The sequence below is a fragment of the Natator depressus genome, chromosome 5 (genome assembly GCF_965152275.1).
Source record: "Natator depressus isolate rNatDep1 chromosome 5, rNatDep2.hap1, whole genome shotgun sequence".
Lineage (NCBI taxonomy): Eukaryota > Metazoa > Chordata > Testudines > Cheloniidae > Natator > Natator depressus.
Genome location: NC_134238.1, coordinates 103,763,063 through 103,786,088, shown reverse-complemented (window position 1 = coordinate 103,786,088; position 23,026 = coordinate 103,763,063). Strand labels below are relative to the sequence as shown.

Below are 23,026 nucleotides of genomic sequence, written 5' to 3'. Positions count from 1 at the left end.
ACCACAGAGCTGAGGCTGGGAAGGAGGGCCATCTCTCCCCAGCAGCCGCAGCCCTGGAGCTGGGGAAAGTCGCCTCTTTCTCTGGCCGCCGCAGCCCTCCACGTCCCAAATTCACCCCACTTACCCCTCCTACCTAGTCCCTATTCTCCCCAAGGCCACCACCTCACCTTACATGTGCATCTTCTCTAGGGTCCAGGCACCTAATTAGTGGAGCCATGCCTGCGCAGCTCCACTAATTAGGTGGGTGGCCCTTCATTCTCTCATGTGCAGCTGCCCAGGTGTGCACCTTGGAAGGAACTATCTGCGGACCACCTGAGTGGAACTCACAGTTTGAGAACCTCTGCATTAGCTTATATAGCTCTTCTCCCTCCCTGGTATTTGCCCCCTTAATGTATTTATAGAGAACAATCTCCCATCTCAGCCTTTCTTGCTAGAATAAAATAGACAAGTTCTTCCACTCTCCTCTCTGAAGATAGGCCCTTCATTTCCAAGATCATCCTAGCAGCTCTCCACTGGACCTATACCAGTTTAAATTCATCTATCTTGAACATGGGTAACCAGAATTGTACACAATATTCCAGATGAAGTCCTACATTAATACTTTTCTATCTGTATTGTAATGCCTTGCCTAATACATGCTAGGTTCAAATTTGCCTTTTTCACAGCCCCATCACATTGGTGGCTCATAATCATCCTGTGATTGACCCACACACCCAGGTCTCTTCCCTCCTCTGTCACTTCCAGCTGAGGAGCCCCCAGCTTGTAGCAGAAATTCTTAGTATTAGACCCTAAGTGAATGACCTTGAACTTTGTATCATTGAATTTCAGCCTATGTCTGTCACCCCAGTCTTCAAGGTCATTCAGATCTTCCTGTGTACTGTTCCTATCCTCCTCTGTATTGACAATGCCTCCAAAATTTGTAACATCAGCAAATTTCATTAGCGCACACCTATTTTTTGTGCCAAGGTCATTAATAAAAAATATTGAATAAGATTGTCCTCAAGACCAAGATAACAGCACTATAAACTAATCAGTTGTTCATTTTCTCTGGGTTGGACCACCATTTTTTTTGTCATGCATGGGAGGGGCCACCTCTAGGAATTTGAGAGTAATTCAGTCTTCTGTTCAGCCATTGGCCCTTTACTGGGACTGCCAACATGAGTGCCAACTATGATGGCCATTTTCGCAATATGGACACTTGTCCACTAGGAATTGGAATGTGATCGCTAATTTATCCCCATCGAGATAACAACAATCTCCAAACATAAGCCATTTTTAGTGGGATTAAAAACAGTGACAAGGGAGTCAGAGACTCCATAACCTATTGTAAATCTCATGTTCTTCATGTAAGTAAACAAAACCACATGCACCTTTGAAGAAAAACCTTTAAGATATTGCAAAGATTTAACATTTGTCTGTGGTGTTATTGACTTAAAAATGGATCTGTGTCCCTTAAAGATAAGGGAGAAATTTCCTCCTATATCCCTTCCTTTGCTCCCTCCCATTCCACCCTCAAGGGTTCCATATCACAGCACACCTCATGGGCAGGTACGTAGACATTGCTCCTTCTGGTTTGTGTCTGTGTCTGTATCTGTGGGAGGGTCACTGGAGAGGAATGGAGAAGTATCCCTTCTTCTAAGAGACCATGCAGGCTGCTTCCACAGCACTCCCAGGCTCAAGAAGGAAGCGACTGAGATACGGAAATAATCCTGGATTCTCTCTGTAGCAGCACAGTGTTGCTACAATGCCTTCAGCTGTTCTGAATGTGCCTAATAAATTGTGCCTAAAGTTGATCTTTATGTCCATTTCATGCACTGGTTTGTTATACTATGAAAAGGGAAAAAAGGCTACCTTCTAGTGACAGGAGGTAATCTACAAAACTACAGATGCCTGGGCCTTATTCTGTGTATAGCCTCTTCATGCACAGGTCTTTCCTCCATGACCCTGAGGGGTGAGGCTTCAGCAGTCAGCCTGAAAGGGCACACTGGGAGGAACTACCGAAAGGACAATCTAGGTAAAAACATCTCTTCTGGATTTTAACAAGCCATCCCACTTTCCCACCCTTTGTAACATGCACAATGAAATTAAACTGGAAAATAAGTGCTCAACCTGAGGCAAAGTATCACTCAAAAGGTCAAGAATCAAAGCTAAGGTTGACACTGCATCTTACCTGATACTGTGTAATTTATTTCCTGCTTTAAATTTAGTTTCCTAGATTTTGTTTTCATTCCCTCCTCTCCCCCCCCTACCCCCCCCCCCCCCATTATAGCAACTTTTGAGCTGGGAACAAGCTGTAAAGTTCAGATCAAGTGCTGTATTTGAACTTTCCCTAAGTTTGGGTATATTCACATCTAGGTTTCGGTTCAGCTCATTGCAATGATAAAGGCCAGTGTGAATTTTAGATCCAGATGGTGATCTGAATTTCCTCAAAGTTTGTCAGGGAGAATGTTCAGAATTGGGGTTATGATCTGGGTCAATTTCTGGTTAATTTGCATAACCCTATCTTTAACTATACACATATATTTATTCCTTCTCCCACTCACTATATGTCCAGTCTTAATTTCTCTGTTATCCTCTCCATTTGGATCTCTGCAGTGGAGAACGGTTTTCTCTTGTACTGCACCAGTTTTCTGGAATTCTCTCTTCCCCCATTACCCTGCTCACAAAATACTGAGTCTTGGAGTAACTACCCCATCTTCAAACTCACCTTAAAACCCTCCATCTATCTTTAGTTCACGGTATGATTAGACTTTCTGTAAAGTGCTTTATGAAACTTTATATAAAAGAAATTATATAAAAAGAAACTATCTTGTCTAGTTCCATAAGATTTAGACATCTGAACTCCGATAAAGGACACTAAAGTCCCATTAATGATGTAGGCTTATATTTAAGTTTCTATACTCACCCATTTCTTTTTTTGTTTTCTGGATTTTAAAGTACATTAATTCAGAAGTCAGCTGGTAGTTTAAAAAAATAAGTTGGAGGTATGCCCCCTTTTTCTTTTTTGGGAGCATATCTTCACCTTAGTTGAATTTAGAAATGATTTATGATAATCTGCGCATACTCTCTTCTGTTGTTGTCTGTTACTGTAATTTGAGGGTGCAATCTCTCCTACAAGCACAGGATTTACATTCCTACCTCAAGAAGTCAAATAATATTTTGTATGTGGTAGTATCTTTTCTGAATTTAAAGCCAATTTCACCATTGACCTACTGCAAAAAAATCTAAATAAAACTATACCCTTCCCCATTGCATTTTCCACTCCAAATATATTCTTTTTTGAAATTGTTCAGCAGAGTTTTCATTACTTCTGACATTCTCCAGTGGTAGAAGACAAAGCTATCTCTGCTGTCCAAAAATCTTATTTACAGCTTTCATTGCATATACTCTTGTTTATTTCCAGTTTGTGGCACATATTCTAGCGCCGTCTAATAAAACTGATCTTGCTTCATCAACCTCAAGTCCCTGTAGATTTTCATGTATCGTGTGATTAATTACTAGTTTCCTGTAGACTTCTTACTCTTTTCAATTTTTTTTATTTCTTTAGCACAAAGAGCTAAGATAAAAATAGTGAACCAGGCAAAAATAATAATAAAAAATAACTGTACTTGGAATCACATTCTTCTCTAGACATCTCTGTCTTTAACTACCAAAGAAAGATTTATAGGACTCATGGAAGTTTGAAAGATAAAGATAAACCCACTAAGTCTGCTGAGATACCAAATTAGCACTTAAAAGACATGCATATCCAAGGTGTGTTAGTTGAATGTATTTTTTTGTTTACTGACAACTCATGTATTTATTTGCCTAGTAGTATTTTATTATCTTTAATATTCACTGGGAGATCACAAAGACTTGTGGCTTATAAATGGGAATTTTTTCAAGTATCAGTGCAGCAACTCAGAAATACTTCCCCTAATCATTTGGTAATCCAATGCCTAATGTATACGTTAATGGAGCTTTGTGACAAATCACCTGTTAGATTTCATCTGACAGCTTGTCGTATAGTAATTATAAAAATAATTGTAATATACGGCTATCACAATGCCTGCAACAAAAAAATGGGGGAGGCAATTACAGAGTATCCTTTGTGCCCCCGCTTGCTCTTCTCCTGAAGTGACCCAGTGTTCCACTTTGATTGAGATGGTTCCAACTGTTAATGGAACATCCCACTGTACTAAAGAGTTTAGTGGGAATGCCCATTTGTCACCACTGCATGCCACAGTCTTAGACACAAGAGCCAAAGGGAAAATAACACTCTGTAGTATTAATCTCTAATATAATACAGTACTATTTAATGTTTGAACTGCATGAGATTGCAACGTGAAAACATTAAGGACTGGTCCTGCACATCTTACTCAGGCAAAATTCTAACAGAAGTCATTGGGAGTTTTGTCCTGAGTAAAAAATGTGGAATCAGGCCCTAAATGGTGGCAGCCAAGAGGAAAGCTCTCTGTCTCTCCCCGCTTACTCATGTGAGGTGTCGGTGAAGGCAATGGGACTACTTGTGTGGTTTAGGTGAGCAGAATTTAAACTCTTATTTTTTAACAATGGAAGAAGTGTGTGTGTGTGTGTGTGTTTATATGTGTGTATAGATATTTTTAATTATACAAACAGAAGCAAGAGATACTCCCCACACTAAAAAGTTTGTTTATAGATTCATATCCTGAGTAATTAGCTTAATTCAGTATCTTTGTACCTGGTAGTACAGCACTTTCAGTTTGTTCAATATTTTTATAAGAAATATTTCAAAGTTAATATATTTTTGAAATGTTCTTCCAGTTCAGTATTGTGCTAGCATTACAGTTATGTATTATCACAATCTTGGCAATAAACTGCACAAACAAAAACTAGTAGAACATTGTACTTGAACTTCTTAATATATTTTGTAAAATAATACTATTCCCACATTGTGTTAACTTGTGATATTTTGAATTATGCATCCTGAAAGCTATAACTTTTGGGGGCAATAATATATCAGTGGAATAGAAACAATAGGTTTAACATTACAGCAGAAATATATATACACACACACACGTATATATGTATGTATATTTCTGCTATCATTATTGTAGCACTTAAGTTGATGATAACAAAGTGCTGATTCATCCTTGGGTAGACACAGAGTTTTTCATACTGTTTCACTTCATGCAGCATCATTTCTCCCTCTGCTCTTTACATATTACATATACATCCAGCATTATTCTTAAATCAGAAATCTGAGAAATTAAATTCACTACGTAGGCCTCACTTTAGTGGTTTATATAGAAGGAAACAGATTTATTTCTTATTCATACCACCATGCTGACAAGAAGAACAGAGGGAGGAGCCATATCAAGATGATTATAACTCCAAATTTTGTGGAAAAAGTTAAATAAAGTCTCAAAACTCAGATCTAAATTGTGATGGTGGTGTCAGAATGTATCAGGGATGCTGGATTACTGACCAATTCTTCTGTGTCATTCCAGGATCTTAGCATGAAGAGTACTGAGACAAATGGTGAAAACTGTCAGGACACCGGATCACTATATTAAAATCTGGACTATCTATTTAGTTATTTCAAAGGAAGCATAGAGTCTTGGGGTGCATGGGGGCTGCGTTGTGGTGGGGTTTTAATTTTTGTTTGCATTCCATAACCATACATACATATTTATATTTATAAAATATATAGATATAAATATGTGTGTGTGGTTATGGAATGCAAACAAAAATTAAAACCCCACCACAACGCAGCCCCCATGCACCCCAAGACTCTATGCTTGCTTTGAAATAACTAAATAGATATTCCAGGTTTTAATATAATGATCCGGTGTCCTGACAGCTTTCCACTCAACTTTTTATTGTTCAACAGAAATAGTCTCAATTTCATTCAACAGGATGAAAAAATGGTCAGGCATGCCACATTCCAGATATTGACGCCTTTCCATAGTGCAATTATTCATAATGCAATTATTAAAATCCTTTGGCATTTTGAAAGATGCAGTGCTCTTTTAAGTATAAAACTGATCTTGGGATCATTTTGCATGGCACAATTGGATGTATGTCAAAAAGAGGATAGGAGTTGGGGAGGAACAAAGTAATCTTCCTTCTCTCAGGAGTAGACTTAAAGCTGGGCAGCAATACATTTCCAAAGTAAAATCAAATATTATGAAACAAAACTAAATATAATGACCCAATTTCAGTATAACTCAATGGGAGAACTCATGAGCATAAGTGTTTGCAGGACCAATCTATCTGAGGCAATTACATGGCTCCCATCACCATAGTATGTGAGTGCCTCCCAGTCTTTAATGTATTTATCCTCACAGAGTCCCTGGGAGGTAAGGAAGAACTTCCTCTCCAAATGACTGGGGCCTCCAGGAAGAAAAAAAGCAGGGACTTTAAGCCAAACTTTATAGTGACTTACATTCAACTCCATAGATTTCACTGAAGTTGCATGGGCTGTAAATGAACATGGACTTTGGCCCTGCGTCTTTACAAAGAAAATAAAGTGCAATGTAAACCTATGGAAGTATATGCAAATGTTTGATAATGATGATTTATATGCCTTCAAGGACAAATTCTGCCTGAGTTACAGTGCTTGCAACTCTATTGATTTCATTGGATTGTATAGGGTGTGAACTGGAACAGAAGTTAACTCTTTAAATTCCACTGAAATATACTAGATTTACAAAGTTTTTGGATAGGGACAGTTATCACATACTCACAGGGAGGTAGTCTATTTAGTGGTGTGTTTGTGAGCGAGAGACTGTGAAGGGGGGAAGGAGACAGAGGGGGGCATATTTGAGATGCCCATAATCTCAGACTTCCGTGTTTCAGTGTGTGCATCCCTCTGACAGGCACCCCCTTTACACAGTGCTGGAAACAAGTGTGTGTGTGTGTGTCTGTGTGCGTGTACAAGACAAGATCTTCTCTGGGCTGGACTGGTACAGCTAGCTAGATCCCTGGGAGTGACGTCACCGACTTCCCCCCTCCTCCTTCCCCCATCTCACCCCCCGCCCCCCGTGTGTGTCTCTCTCTTCTTTCCTATGTCCTCAGTCAGTCAGTGGTCCAGGGAGAGACTGCTGGCTCAGTGCTTCTCCCTCTCTCAAGCCCGTCTCCGCTCCCGCACCCGCTCCCGCACCGCTCTGCAACAGGCTCCCCCCAGCACTTGGGGCCATACGGATCCTGTGATCCACGCAGCCTACGAGGATTTAAAAATAATAATAAAAAAACCCCACCAAAACAAAGCGAGAGGGAGGCACCTCCACCACTTTACTCCTCCTCACTCCCGCCCTCCCCCCGTTACTCCCAGGGGCGGCGGGGCAGGGGCACTGTTCCTGCTAGTGGCTATTTCCCCCTGCCTTTGCCCCCCGCCCCCCGAGAAAGGGAATTGCCTCTTGCCTCCCGCCGGTTTGCGCTGCACTTTGTTTGGAGCACAGGGGGGAGGCGGGTGGGCGACCCAGCTATTTGTAGCCACAGACTCCGCTACAAGGCGAAGCGGGGGGAAGAGAAGAGGAGGAGGAAGCGGAGCAGAAGCTGGGGACCAGAGCGAGCGCCCGGGAGCAGCGGCAGCCGCAGCCGGCAGAAGCAGGAGCAGAACGGAGCCGGGCAGAGAGCGGCTGGGGGAGCGGGCTGCCCCTGGCTGCTGCATCTCCGGACTCCCGCCGACTCTCCCCCACTTCCCGGCGTTGGACCGTGAGAGCCACGCACCAGCGCCGGGCAGCCACGACCCGCGGGCTCCTGCTGCTTGGCTTGGATTAAATTGGCCGCCCCGGAGCCCAGCGAGAGGAGGTGGCGGCGGCGGCGGCGGAGGGAAGCGCTGGTGGTGGCGGGCGGGCGGGCAGGCGGCGGCGGCTGCTGCTGGGACTGGGGGAGCCAGCATGACCAGGTAATTCCCCTCCGCTGCCCCATTGCTCCCCCTCTGCCGCTCCATCGGTGCGTGTGTGGGGGGCACCGTACTCAGCACTCCCCCCCTCCCCCCCTCCCCCGGGCGTTAAACAGGCTGCCCCTAGCCCTGGCCAGACCACTCGCCTCTGCTTTCTCCTGGGTTTTAATCTCGAACCACGGGCTGAGAAGGGAAATGAAGAGAGGAGTTGTGTGTGTAAGTGTGTAAAGGGGGGGAGGGGGATTGACTAGTGACCAGAGTAGACATTTCCACTGAATTCCTACTGTGCGTGTGGGGGAAGGGGGGGATTCATGTTGCGTGTATTGTAAAGAGGGGTGAGTTGTTATTAATGATAGCATTTTTTTTGTATTTGAACTAGTGGGGAGAAGGAGAACTAGCAGCAATCAAAGGGAAAGTGGCTGCCATTCAAGGTGTGGGAGGACTTGTTTGGAGACCTTTTTCACACTGGAATCAGATCAGTTCTCTCTTTTCCTCTGTGGCAATTGCAGATGATTGTTCATGGTGATAAGAAGTTTTTTTTGTTTTTTTTTTAAAAAGGTCCTTTTTTGAAACCACTGTAAAGAAACCGAAACAGTGCAGACCCTCAGCTTTCTGTAGGGTTATAATGGAATTCTCACATTTGTGCAGAAAACTTATTTTACGATCTCCCTCTTAAAATTAATATTGTGTTGTAAGCAGGGACTTTCCCCTCTTTTAATGTAGCCTACCTTGACGTATAAATACAAGATCTGTTTTCTTTATTCAGTTCTAAGTGCTACATTATGGGGCGGGGGATATTTTTTCCTTAAAACTGTCACCCCCGCCCAAGCCATCATCACTTTTCCTTTTCCAGACACCTTTCAATAAGCACATTTCTGTTTCTCCTTGTTATTTGAGACTGTTGTGTGATGAGTATACATTCTCCTGACTGGCCTTTGTACAATGTACCACCACATAGAAAGGTGTGTATTTCTTCTCACCTTTTCCCCATATAGACACACAATTTAAAATTGAAGCTTTTATGTATATAAAGAGGACCATTTTGTTCACCTCGCCACAGAGCAGCAAAGGTTTTATGTTTTTCTGTTCATTCAATATCCGCTGGAGACTGTGCAACATTTCATATGAGACCTTAGATACTGATTTGCTTTGGAATTTCCTAGTTACGGTGAGTGGATATGTTTATTTTATGTTTCTATTCTCTCGAGTATTTAAACTTAGAATTCACATAGAAAGTTGAGACTATCTTGTGACCCTTTTGCCAATTGCCTGCTCCCTACCTTCTGCACAAACACAGGCAACTTCTGTAACATCAAGACTTTTACTTTGAATCTTGATACAGAGGTGAAGAAACACAGCTCTAAAATATTTTGTGTTCCTTGGTGTCTAAAAAGGTTTAGAATATTTACTACTTTCTATTCTTTATGTAAATATGGTTTAGAATATATTGTATTACATAATTTCTAGTGGGTTGGGAAAGAACAAAGCTTTATTGTTCATTGTTACTGACTAGAGCAACTCTGAACAAAATAAAATTCTCCCTTGTCCCCCAAAATAAATGTATGTACTTGCATCTCACCATAGCTAGCAATTTCGTGACAGTTTTCTTAAATTCACTCTCATGAGATCAGCTATTATTGTATTTTTTGAAGTGTGAAATTGACAAACTGGTCAGTTTCATAAATTCAGCTGTCAAATTTTGTCCAGTTAAAATAGCTAAAAGCTATAATGTGTCGGCATGGGATTTTCAAAGAACTAGATGGTGTAGCTTTTACACAGACATGGAGAGGGATTTCATTGGATACTTTTTACTTTCCAATCTTAGTTGTCACTTGTGGTGGTATGGTGGAATATATTTAGGTTTCTCTCAATGCTGAAATGATGTATAGCTTGTGTATATCCACTTTAAGTACTGAGAGCTTTGGCTAAGTAGTAGACTTCTGCTCTAAGAAGGCACTAAGAAATTCATTGTGGTTTATGTGTGCTATGCCAAGCTGTCAGGAATGGCGTTTCAAAAGGAAAACTGCATCTCTGAGCTTCTAGATGTCAGGGTCTGTGTTTTAAAATCTGCTTTTAGTATTAGCAGTCATATTACTTTTTAATGAATAATAAAAAGTGCTATAAATTAAACATTCTGTTGTGGCTGTTATGTAACTCAAATATTAGTTGTGCCAGTGCACTGAATGGGAAATGGTAAAACATACAGCATTTAATTTTCTGAGGAGGTTTGTGAAAACAGCTCTGGGGTTGTATTTAGAAATGAATTGTTTAGTATTTTAAATCAGTAATTCAGCTTTCATTTTAAGGTCACCCTTCATTTCTAAACCAGAATAATGCAGAGACTAAAACTACCCAAGCTAAAGAGTAGGAATCCCCCTTCATCTGGTGCTGTGTGTGCTAAACCACTAGGGGCCTGTATAAACTGCTCTAGTACAGCAAATACCAGTGCATAGCATATGCACTAGAAGGACGTTTTTAACACAGATAGCCAACATCAAAATGACACTTTCCTATGATTCATTGCCAATAAATTAGACTAATGTTGTTTGGGAGTTAAATGCATGTTGTCCTCCCCCTCCCCTCATAATTATATTCAGGACTGTTGACTCCCCTGCCACTGTGGTTGAGGAAGGACGCTATCAGAGGTGATAGGCTACATTTCTTTGTCTCAGCTTAAAATGCATGTTTCCTTTATTAGATTAATAATGGCATTGTTCACATAATGCAAGTGTAGGGTTAAAAGATAATCTAAACAGGATTACTCTAAGGAAGGAATGGACATAGATTGATGGAGTATTTAAACTAGCTTTGTAAGTGCTGTGTAAGTTGGCAAGTACGGAGATTCCAAGGCTGTGGCTGGAGTATAGTCAGCAGTTATGGGATCTGGACTGAAGATGCTCTATATATTTTTGAGTGTCAGTTTCACAAATTTAAAATCGACCAACCATGGAATTCTTGATAGACATTAGGGAATAAGGTCAAGTATACTTACACTGTTCCTTTGTTGATTTTCAGTTTTTCAAACTGACAAGGCAGACCATTTGTAAAAGAGCACAGCTGAAACATTCGCATATTGAATTTCCTTCAAAATGAACTTGATTTATCAAGCTATTGGGCAATTCGATTTTTAAAAGGATTCTGAAGATAAATCAGGATACTGTAAGGTCATATAATGAAAGTGCAACTTCAGTACACCGTGTTTAGTTTTTAATGGGCTATCTTACTTTAAAAACAGCTGAGTTATGTCATATCAAGTGGTGTGGGGGTCATTTGCCGCAATAGGCTTTCTGCCCAGTTCCAAAAATGTAATTATTACAAATATTTATTAACTTTTCATTTTCAGAAAGGGCTAAACATGGCATCCTATATATGTAAATAAATAATAATAATGAAGCCCACCTGAATAAGTCTCCTTAAATCATATACATCTTTTCAAGGCTAAGAATTTCAGATAGTATTTTGATAAACCAAGTTTCTCCCTTATGAAATGCACACAACATACTTTGAATATATTTATATTCAAAATACAACAAGGACTAATTACATGTAAACAGTCAGTATAAGTGCTTGAGCCAACATGTTTCACTCTGGTATTATTGCATGCTAAGATATGTAGGGTTGTTTTTTTTTTTTTAAATGGAGAAAAAAGTATAATACTGATTTTTTTTTAAGTCAGTTAAATACCAAAGGGCCATATTATGCCATCGCTTTTTAAGCAGAATCCCTCACTGTGAGTCTTCTGAAAGACTGATGGCATACTATGGTCCATATATTTCATTAAAACTCTAAATTTCATATTTGCTAAGCATTGTTTATTTGTTTAATACTTCTGGGCCTTGATTTGGTTGGAAAAGGCTTTAGAAGAAGCTATTTATGAATGCACAATGGCAACTGGCAGCCTGGAGTAGAATCAGTGTTTAAAAATATTCCTTCATATATTATCAATGATTTACCAGGTAGGAGCAAAGGGGAAGAGTTTTTTTCTCTCTGTGATCCACTACACTGAGAGCTCCTGTACAACACATCTACTGAGGAAATCTGATGATGTCGAAAAAATTGCTTCAGAGTGCTTTGCCTCTAAATTCCATTCCAACAAGCTTCACTTGTTGTTTAAACTGCTGTGCATTCATAGAGCTGTGTGTCTGCAACTACACAGGTTTAGTTTGGGATCTATTTTCCCATAACATCTCTCTGATAATCTCAGTTGGTTTTAACTGGTGAGTGATAATACTTATTTAAACATCAGATGTGCAAATCTTCACATATGGATTTGATCGTTAAAATACATGAAAAAATGATTGAAAAATTACTAAAAATGATGTTCTTTTGTAAATATATTGATCAAAGAATTGTTCCAATCCTAAAAACCTTGCTTAATAATAGTGATCTTAGGTTTTTTTCAGGCTGTTTTGATTCTTCATTTAAGATGACAATTCATACACATAAGTTGTTCCTTTTGCCAGCTCAGTTTTAGCCATAATATGTGCTTTTAAATATATTTACTTTCCTTGGATCAAAAGACTTTGCACGTTTAAGTATCTCATGCTTACCAGCTATGACGTATTCCTCAGAAACTAACATTGTTCAACTGTAACATAATAATAGGGGGAAAACTAAATTGTGATGGATATTGCATCAATTGCTACAATAGGAGAGATTTTACAAATTTAAACTTCATGCTTGTACCTGTGTCTCTCTGAGATCCTCACTAATGATGCTGTGTGTATTATATACTTTCAAAATTTAATAGCATACTGAACATACAGTACAATTCTCCTCATATCAGTTCATTAAAAATGATGGGATTTTACATTCTCACCCTAAAACTGTTTTTCTCTTTGATTCATAGCACTGGAAGACATGTCCCAATTTACTATCATGCTCTGTGGTACATTTCCTCTTGGTTCCAAGTGTAGCTAGACTACTTCATATCTTCAATAGTTCTTTCAATGTCTTTCCATTGGTATAGACAATTATTTCATTGTTTTCCAGATAATTAAAATGCTCTGTTTAATAATAGCAGAACTAATCATATATTGTTATAGTCACTTGATACATATTTTCTCCAGCCACAATATATTAAACATACTCTGTGAAACAGATCAAGCAAATGCAATGATCTTTGGTTTATAGCCTTTAATGTTCTGGAGATGATGTTTCTAGAAGTCAGAGTTCAGTAAGTGACACATGTAAAATGTGACTATTTAGATGGCAGAATCAACTAACTTCTCATAATAGGTACTGGGTCAAGTGCCAAGCTGAAGGGATCTGAATGAGACAAATGTGGATCTAGTCCCACATTTGAAGAAAGCTATACAATCCTCCTGCAAATTGACTGCTATCCTACTTTGATTTCAGTGGCCCATGGTTTCAGTGGCTCAGTGGTTACTATTGCAACCTGCCTCAGTTTGAGGTTTGGCTTTCTGTTAATTGTTTAGACTCAATGACTGGAAATACACAGACATATTCTGATAACAATATCAGAGGCTTTGTGACCTTTAGAATACAATTGTTTGCTGAGTTTGAACTCAATAACTCTGCCTGCTTTTTATAACGTTGATTGAATTAAAAAATTCTTAATTGTATTTTTAACTGTCCCTAGGCTGTATTCTTTAATGCAGCTTTACTAAAGGAAAATGAGATTTGTAGATATGGAATTAAGAGAATGCTATTTCTTTATTATTGTTTTTTATGGCTACGGGGCTTGAGACATTCAGAATGAAGAATTAACCTTTCTGTTCTGATGTTCTGCTAAAAGCTTTGGACATTTTCTTAAAGTTAAGAAAGGATGATTTTACTTTATTTTATTAGTGGAAAATTCGGACAGCAGTGATGTTAAAAAAGTTCACGGAAAATATTTAGGACCTTTTACACAGTTGGCATTTCTTCATCTGCCTTACGCTCAAGGATAAAGGATTTTCAGCACAGAAATGTGTGTCTGGTGTTTCAGCATGCACATGTAACATTTATTTGTGAACACCTGTATAATTACTACTGTGTGAATTGTTTTTTGGAAATATTTGACCATTTATCATTTTTTTTAAAGGAAGGAGACCCCCCTCCCCACTACTCCCCATCTTCTGGAACTTACTTCCAGACTAGAGGGGTCTCCTTCACAGAAAGGCAATTTGTAAAGGTAGGACCAGAATTCCCCTTTTTAAATTTTCAACCCTTTGAACAACAAATATGTGATTTATATGTCAGATATATACATTATGTACTGTTTTTTATCTAAATATTGTTTTAAGCATGTCAGGAGTTGTAACCACATACTGATACTACTCCAAATGAAGTCAGTACAAAACTCCTAATGACTTTAATGGGAACTAGATGTCAGGTCCATACATTTGAATATGCAAAGTGCAGTTTTGATTATAAAAAATATCAGCAGGTTAGAATTTTAATTAAACATATGTAAGTGAAAAACATGAATTTGGTAGAAAATATGTAGTATGATGAAAGGCTGAAACACTGACCAGAAAATAGAGCAGGAATGTTGGTTGTATGTTGTTAGATTTTTTTTATTTTATTTTTTTTAGGATGATAGTGTGTCTTAGAAAGCTGCTTAACTACTGCCCAGTGCAGCTGTCCTTCCCTGAAAGATTAGGTTTCAGGAGCAATGATGGATGTTGGATGCCTGTAGCCAGTTGTGAGGTTTGCTCTGAGGTCAACAGTACTGATGGAGGATAGGAATTTACAGCCTTCTGTCTCTACGCCAACCCAACCAGTAGCATTTCTCAGGAAAAAAAATTAGACTAGACACATGCAGTGCTGAGCTAATATTCCATGATAGTTCAGAAAGTCATTCATTTTAGAGGTTAAAAAAAGAAGATTTGTGGATATTAAGGACATTTTTAGTCATCATAATTTTGGATTTTTTTTTTTTTACAGATAAGCATACAGAGTTCTAACCTAATATATGCAATAGTGTAACTTAATGTAAATTCTTTCTTGTATTCTGTTAAAGTGTGTCAGCAAATTGTGATTTAATATGAGATAAATCTACACTGTTGACCTATTACTTCTGTAGGTGCTTTAAAAATATTTAATGGGTTATCATTTAGAATTTGAAACCAAGCCATTTAAAGTCCTGGCACAATTTTTCTCTCATTTTTCAACTAAAACTGTATAATATTAATTTTCTCGGAAAAATATGTAGTAAGGATTTTCCTGAAATTATGATCAGAGCATTATTTATATACGTTAATTGTGAAAGATTAAACATCACGTTTATCCTACTCTGTTTAGTTTAGATATCACAATACATATTGCAGATAAAAGCACATAGTTTGAATATCTCTGAAATATCCAGTTGGAGGTGATGGTTTAAGAACAGACTTTCAATATCAGTTATGAACTGCCGAGGTTTCCTGAGTAAGTTAGACTAATATTTTATATTGTCTTAATGTGATGATGATAACTTTTTAAAATGAAAATGAAAAAATAAAGAAAGAACGGGCAACAAAGCATACCATTGTCAGGAAGGCATGAGCCTTCTTTAGATTTGACATTTTGTGAATTCCTCGTTTGCATTGGTACCATACACTATATGAAAGGAGACTTAATTGTAAATAAGGGTGTTGCTACAAAACACAGAAAAGAATTTCCTTATATAGGTCCTGATCCAAAGCCCACTGAAGTCAGTGGAAAGGCTCCTATTGATGTCAATAGCCTTTGAATGATCATTAGGGCCTTAGTGCCCTAGTTTAAATCGATCTGGACTTTTTTGTTTAGTAAATCTTAGAAGTGGTTAAATGCAAATATCTTGACGTAGAGAAGTAGTCTTGGTAAAATATCTGACAGGCTGTTTTATAATGTCCCATAAGATAAGAAAACAAAATCATTTTGATAAAGAGAAATATGTTTCCAGCAGGAATATCTTTACAGCAGTGGTCCATCAAGGAAATGGAACTGTGCCAAACAACTGTGCTTTCTATTTTATTGGCAGCTTGCCAACAACTTTTATTTGGCAAACTCATCAATTAAAGTGAAGCATTTTAAATAATAAATGTTCACTGTTTGCCAATTAATGTAACTATAAATAACAGATGGGTTACTTGATTAGGTTTCAATATTTAACCTGTTTTGTGAAGAATAGCATTTTTCAAGTTATCATTAAACACATCATTGATCTATTTTTAATTAACAAAATTTTACAAATAACAAATGCATGTTGCTAAGCTTCTTTGATCGTTTGAAAAAAAATATTTTGTACTTGACACAAGAAACTTGGAATATTTTCATCATACATGGCACATGAAGGAAAAAGTAAAACATTACTCTGGAGAAATACTTGTGTTAAGTGACATTTTGGACACACTAACCATTGTGATTGTATTAATCAAGGGAAGTAGATATTCAGTGTACATTTTTGCAGTCACTACAGCAAATCTATATATTAACACCTGTGTCCTGTTAAACCTTCTGAATTATTGCCTTAAATGGTACATGAAGTCTCAACATACCGATTTGCAGATAAAAACCTCACTGCCCTTTAAATACATCATGGAGCAGTCACTTTGGAGATCATTATTCTCTGTAAAGCCAAAAGGTATTTAATAGCAACCCAAGAATAAACATACCTCCTGAAAAGACTAACAGACACCATGTTTAATTTTGAAAGACCCTGAAATGTCTGGAAAACACTGCAAACAGACTTAAGTACAACAGTTTTTCAATTAGCTTGGAGACTGTTAGCACAAAATTGTCTAAATGACCTGCATCTATAAATACTGTGTGTGTGTGTGTGTGTGTGTGTGTGTGTGTGTGTGTGTGTGTGTATATATATATATATATACACATATATATAAAAGGAAATATTTATATCTCCAGCTCTTAGTGCTCTACAGATAGGTGCCTTCCTGGGCAATGTAATCCCCAGAAGGCCACTTTCAGGGAATACGTACCGAGCTTATTCAGGGGACAGGTTGATCTAGTGCACAAGAGTAACCTCACCCTCCCCGCTCCCAAAAATAAAAATTAAAAACCGTGACAAGAACTGTGGAGCTCTTGGAAATTGGAATCTTTCTACTCCTGATTAGTGCTACTCTATATTCTCAGCTCCTTCTGTTTTCTTCTTGCCTACTCTGTGACAGGGGTTGTAGCATTAAGTACTATGAATTTCTCTGAAATGAATGGCACATCACTGTTTCACCATTGCATATCTCAAGCTAGTATCAGCATGATATAGCCAAATACTGTTTGTCACTCCATTCACTTCCCTGATACATATTCCATTTTTTTAAAGGAATACAATCTGTTGGTACAACGAGTAATTATGATTTGATACAATGTTCAGCACAGGGACTTCACAACTTTCCTCTGATACATTACAATTTTGGAACACATTGCCTGGGGAGAATGCGCTAAATACTGGTGTTAGCTGAATACTCGTGCATTTGACTAGAATTCAGTGGATGAGCCCTCACGCAGCTATATTCACTAATGAGGATTTGCCTTTCACTATTAGTAATATATCCATGCAGTTTGTGGCCCAAAGGGATTTTCAAAGAGCCCACAAGACTTCTAAAGGATAAACTTTGCCCATGCTACTTGGGGAGAAATGTTAGAAAGGGGTCTTACAGTCTGTTGCAATCAATACTTTCAAGGGACTACTCAAGTTATAGATGCTGGCACCCACTGCAAATCCGAAAGGAAGTCTGTGGTCTTTCAAGGCTCTATAACCTCTTCTTAAGCAGCTGCTTTAGAAGGGAAAATTACTCACCAGAAATTGTTTATTGGACTCTCTCACTTATTGTCTCATCCTGTGTAAGACTCAAACAATAAGCATTATGGCACCCTGTATCAGGAAACCAGGAGGAACAGAATATTGAGAGGCAGAGACCAAGCACACGGCCCTTTTTTGCTTCTTTGTCATGTATTGAGGAAGTATAAAAGTTCTCCAGTTTTTTGTTGTTGTTGCTTATTTGTTTTGTTTGTTTTCTGCTTGTTTTTTTACAAAAGAAGTTCCATTCCTGTCAATGTTGGAAGATTGACTGGAAAATTAATGTAATGATGACATCACTTTTGCTAGAGAGTAAATAGGAAGCAACTGAGAAGTGACAAGATTTGCAGTCATATTTAAAGCTCTTTAGGTGTATTTGCTTTTCTTATTGCTTATTTAATGTCAATCGTTAGGTAACATTTTGAACAGAAAAAGCCTTTGTTAAAGATTCAGCACCCTTGTCCTTTCAGTTAAGGTGTTAGAGATGACAATAGACATCCCGAGACCCAGCAGAGGGCCTCCAGCAAAACCAGGAAAGAGCAGACTTCACATTCTTGATATTTCTCAGGTGAAAAATAAACAGGAAAATAAAAACCTTTCAGGCATTCTTTATACATTATTTAAAAAAATATGCAAAAGTGGGCACAAACCCAATTTTTCAAAAAACCTGTGCAGGTCACATTTAAACCTGACGAGTTTCAGGCTAAGTAAGACTCCACATAACACATGGGTAAAGCAAAGGCATGAAATAGGGAAGAAAAGGAGGGACTCCAAAAACTGAATTACCAGTGAGAAATTTTACCTTGTTGTTAGGCACCTTCTTCTCCTATCCCATGGGATATTAAGGTGTCTCCATAATCTATGTCCACCTGGTAGGGCATGATGAAAGTGTAAGGGAAGGACTTACAGACTTGCAGATTTCCAGTGCAGTATAACCTCAAGCCTCTTATCCAAGGAGGGCAAAATACCCAAGGTAGCGTGACACTTAGTCTTGTCTCTCTTTTCGGAAGTTGGGTCAACATATGACTTTAGCCAATTACTGAGACTAGCAGGGAAGCCACAGACAGACTTGAGGTCTTGTAAATGCACCATGCTTCTTCATGTTGTTAGAGTACTGCATACAAAAGTTAATGAAGATCTTTAAATGCAGAGTGCAGTTTTTTCTCATGAGGAGGGGTTAGAGAAAAGGTCATTAGGATTATAGGCTCATTCACAGAGAAGTCCAAAATCACTTTAAGGTGGTGGTCCAGGAACAATTGAAACAGCAATTTATTAAGGAAACACATTATGAACAGGGAGCTAATAACTCAGAAGCTTAATTCTCAAAAAGACAAAAAAAGTTACTTTCATAGTCCATAGATGGAGAGAGAATTTTTATGCATATCATCACAAAGGCTCTGGAACACAGAAGGCAGGTCCCATTGAGAATGAATTATCTGAAAACTGGTCTTTGTAAGGAGAGGGCTTTGAAAAACTTGACAGTATGAGAAGCAAAAGTCCACTGGAACCCAGAAGGCCAAATAGTTGAAACCTTAACTCTGAGGAGAGCTCCAGGCATGTTAGGCCCAGCCAAACCAAGCCATGTAAGCTTTGTTTTTGAGGATGTGATATGACTGCAAGCATCCCAATTCAAAAAGGGCCCATCAGATCCTCAATTAAGCTTTTAGGTCAAGGGCATGTGGCTACATAGCTAATGTGTTTGCAACCTCAAGGAGAAAACTTCTGTATATCTGCTTCACTCTTCTCCCAGGTCACAAGTTCAGAAAGATGGAATTTAGGTAGGCAACCATCCCCCAGAGGGGAAAATCACAACAGATTGAGGGAAGCCATCTATGCTCTACCACAAAGGCCAGCAGGTAGGAGGACAGAGACTAAGAGGCCACCTAGAGGAACTAAGATAGTGACTTCCCTGTCCTCTCTGATCTTGCACATCATGCAATAGGAATCTGGGGCAGAGAATCAAACTTCTTTTACCAAACTCAAAAAAAGGTACCTCAGGCAAGGGGTTGAAAGCTTGAGGTCAGAATTTAAGTATCTTAATATGGATAATGAGCCAAATCAAGCCATCAAGGAATGTCTCCGTAAGTGGCAGAGGAGAGGACACCTCCAAGTGCAACAGAGAAAAAGCAGAGCTGAGGCATCATGCTTCTGGGACAAGGGTGTTTTGAATTGTGAGTCTTTAAAATACAGTGATACCACACACACACAGTTATTAATCTCCACACAAATGAATGTTCTTGAGCAATTCCGATTTCTATCTCTGGCTCTACAGCAGACATCCAATTCGACCCACGGTAAGTCGTGCAACCTCTGAGCACCTCAATGTCCTCTTCTACCGAATGAGGACAATTCTTCCCTAACTTAAAGCAGTGTTATGGAAATTAACTCACTAATGTTTGGAAAATTTCTTAGAATGTAAGCTAGAAGGCCCTATTGTAAGAGCAAATTATTATGTGACTGATCTTATTCTGGACATCACCATAGCTCTAGCAGTGTGGATCAGTCACAGATTGAAGCAATTATCTCTCAAACACTGAAAAATCACGGTCAGGGATGAGTTTTACAAATATGAGATCCAAGGGGAGTACTAGTTCTATGTCCCTAGTTATACAACAAATTCAGCAAGAGCAGCAATTCTAAGGGCTACTACTGGGAACTCAAAAACCCATCAGAGGGACTAATTATAATGATAGTGGCTATAGGAGCAGAGGGGAGAACTGACTTGAATACCTCAAATATATTTACTCTATATAGACAGAGAATACAGAATATTATGGGACAGGATCTACGTATGACAAGACATCTGACATGCAGACTCCGTTACTGAGATGCAATATCTTGGTGAGTGAAGACAACAATTCAGATGTTCTAAAAATATTCACCCCAGATTCTAAATGTAGAAAACTTCCCTCAGAAGATAGCCTGCAAAGTAGGGGTTCGCACTTGGACGCTGGTTCAAATTTGAATTCCTACTCAGGGAAGTTATCCCTATCCCTTTTATGCAAAAGTAAGTTGGTAGAAGAAGATATTCAAGATCATATCACACTGCAATGCAGCTCTGCGATTACAGGTGGAGTTGGGTGCTGAGAGGCTGGAATCATTTGAACATCATGTAATCTTATAAGGGCAGGTGAGGTCTGCGCAGGAATGAGCCAGAATAGAATGTAAGTGTAAATGGACAGCCTGAAGCTAGAGCAGCAGGCGGTTTGCAGGTTATTAAAAGGACATCAGACAGGGAGTTAAGGGGCTCTGAGATAGCTCTATGGTGCTTCATTAAAGGAGACCCACAGACAGGGTAGTTGAGAGATTGCTGTGTCAGACAGGCCTATCTATCTCTGCTGCATTTCCTCTCAAATCACAGATCGTCCTCTGCTGTGTGAAATGGAAAGTGGCAGAGAAGAAAATTAGATGGAAACCTGCCACTGAAGAGTGGGAGAAGGGCACAGCTGGCCCAACTCAGGGCCTGAGAGCTTTTTAAGGAACTAATGGAGAGCCATGAGTTCTTGAGCCACTGCTGAGCAGGAGAGGAGATAAATCCTACCTGGTGTCTAAGGCACAAAGTGAAGTCCCCTAATTAACAAAAAAAAGTCCTAAAATCCTGACTCCTGCATCTCACTATTTGGTGAGAGACGGAAGAAACCCAAGGTCCAAGGTCCAGCACTGAACAACTGCAGAGAAGGGAGAGGGAGGGAGTCTGAGAACAGCACTGTAACTTCTGAGGCAGTGGAGGCACCTAACTTATCCGGCAAGTTGATTGCGTGGCTGTAGCAATTTCATATTTTGAGTCATATCCCAAAGTGAAAGCAGACGAGGGAGCTGGATTCACAGTAGCTAAGAGTTAACAGAAGATGGAATCTAGCAGTGAGCATGCTGTGCTGCAAATTAGCAACAGCCGCTAAAGAGAGCCACCTCTACTAGAGACCCACCTGCAGAATCAATGGAAAAACAGGGGTGAAGTCTGTACTCCAGCCACCCCCCTGGAGAGGGGGAATCCCCAGAAAGGAGTCAGTCTGGCACTGTGCCAGTGGTCATCGATGCTGCTGTGGAAGGTTACTGATAGCACACAGCAGTGTTCTTCGCTAAATGTGTGGAGTTTGGGACTTACCCTAGTCCAACAGCCTTATATGTCATTCCCTAGACCTGAATGACATCAGAGTTCACAGTGAAGTGTGATATAGATGTCATCTTTGTCCTAGCAGAAGAGTCTTAAAAGGATCATAGACCTTAGATAATTTTCCTTTGCTAACATCTCCAAAATAGAGCTTAGCCTGGGAGAAGTAAGTTTCCCCGCAAACTGAAGAGTTCCTCCCCTCGTTGCAATAGTCACCATAAGAAGAGAAGGCAGCAGCACCTCTACCATTTGGGCGCTCACACCCAGCAAATGCAGATGGGCTGCATTTAAGCCTTCAAATGAATGGTTCCTAAATACCACAGTGATGGTTGTCCTATAAATGCTTGTGTAATAATAAATATTCATCATCATAACAAAACTAATGCCATTCTTCCCTAGTGAGAGCAGAGTCTTTCTACCACACTGACCTTCCCAGGGCCCAAAAGTACTTTTCAGTCTATGGCCTTGTACCGGCAGCTGGATCCACATGGGTGGAACCTGTGGCTGTTTGGCACCCTGTTGCCTTTTATGGTATTCTATTCAGGTGCAAGGTTCCTCCTGCCCAGATCCAGCTGCAAGATTGTGGCCTATCATATGTACAAGAATAATGTCATTTACCACTAAAATGCAGACACCTCTGAGAAGTGGGTGACAGCCTTGCAGATCGTTTACACACAACATAGTACTTAACGGTTTGATCAGGGGAAGTTTTGACCAAAGACAGAAGGAAAAATCTTACCCTTGACAAAAAGTGCAATATTGTTTTTAGAGTTTGTGGAGCACAGACAGGACCCTGGCTTTTAATGTGTTAATCAAAAGACCCACACATAATAAAAGTTTGCCCTTTTATCTACCTTGGAAGAATGAACGACTGAGTTGACTGACTAGAGACTCCTCAGAGTACCACTGCCTAACCTCTTTTGAGCATACTGTATGATCCTTCATCTATTGCACTTCTGTTGATTGGCTCTGGGCCAGTATCTTTATGTGCCAGTTTTATCAACCCACTCTGAGATTTTACCATCCTTCATAGCTGCTAGGATTTGAACTCAGGGAGTTTCAGATTTAATTCTTAGAGTCTTGAGACACCCCCTTAATCATGAGGAGTGTGCTGATGCTTGAATATGTAGAGGACAGAATCCAAAATTGGTGAACTTTACCAAAAAGGTACTCTTACTACTTAATAAGATAAAAGTATTCTGAATTTCTTTTCATAGATAGCAGTGTGGCTCTTTTATTGAGTAAAGGGCCTCTCTAGCACAAAATATTCTTTTTGTGTTATCAGTTATTACTTGAACAGCTGAAAATGTCTATATATCTACAA

General features: G+C 39.3%; 1 protein-coding gene across 45 annotated transcripts in view; it reads left to right on the top strand.

Moving 5' to 3' along the window:
* PTPRD (protein tyrosine phosphatase receptor type D) overlaps nucleotides 1-23,026 on the top strand; it is a 1,647,138-nt gene that overhangs the window by 1,137,166 nt on the left and 486,946 nt on the right. The window contains exon 1 of one of the 45 annotated variants that reach the window (XM_074953337.1): nucleotides 7,782-7,870. The exons of the other annotated variants lie outside the window; for them this stretch is intronic. The gene's annotated coding sequence lies outside the window, so the exon portion shown is untranslated. Of the gene's footprint in view, nucleotides 1-7,781; nucleotides 7,871-23,026 lie in introns of those variants that run through there. 45 annotated transcript variants of the gene reach the window in all.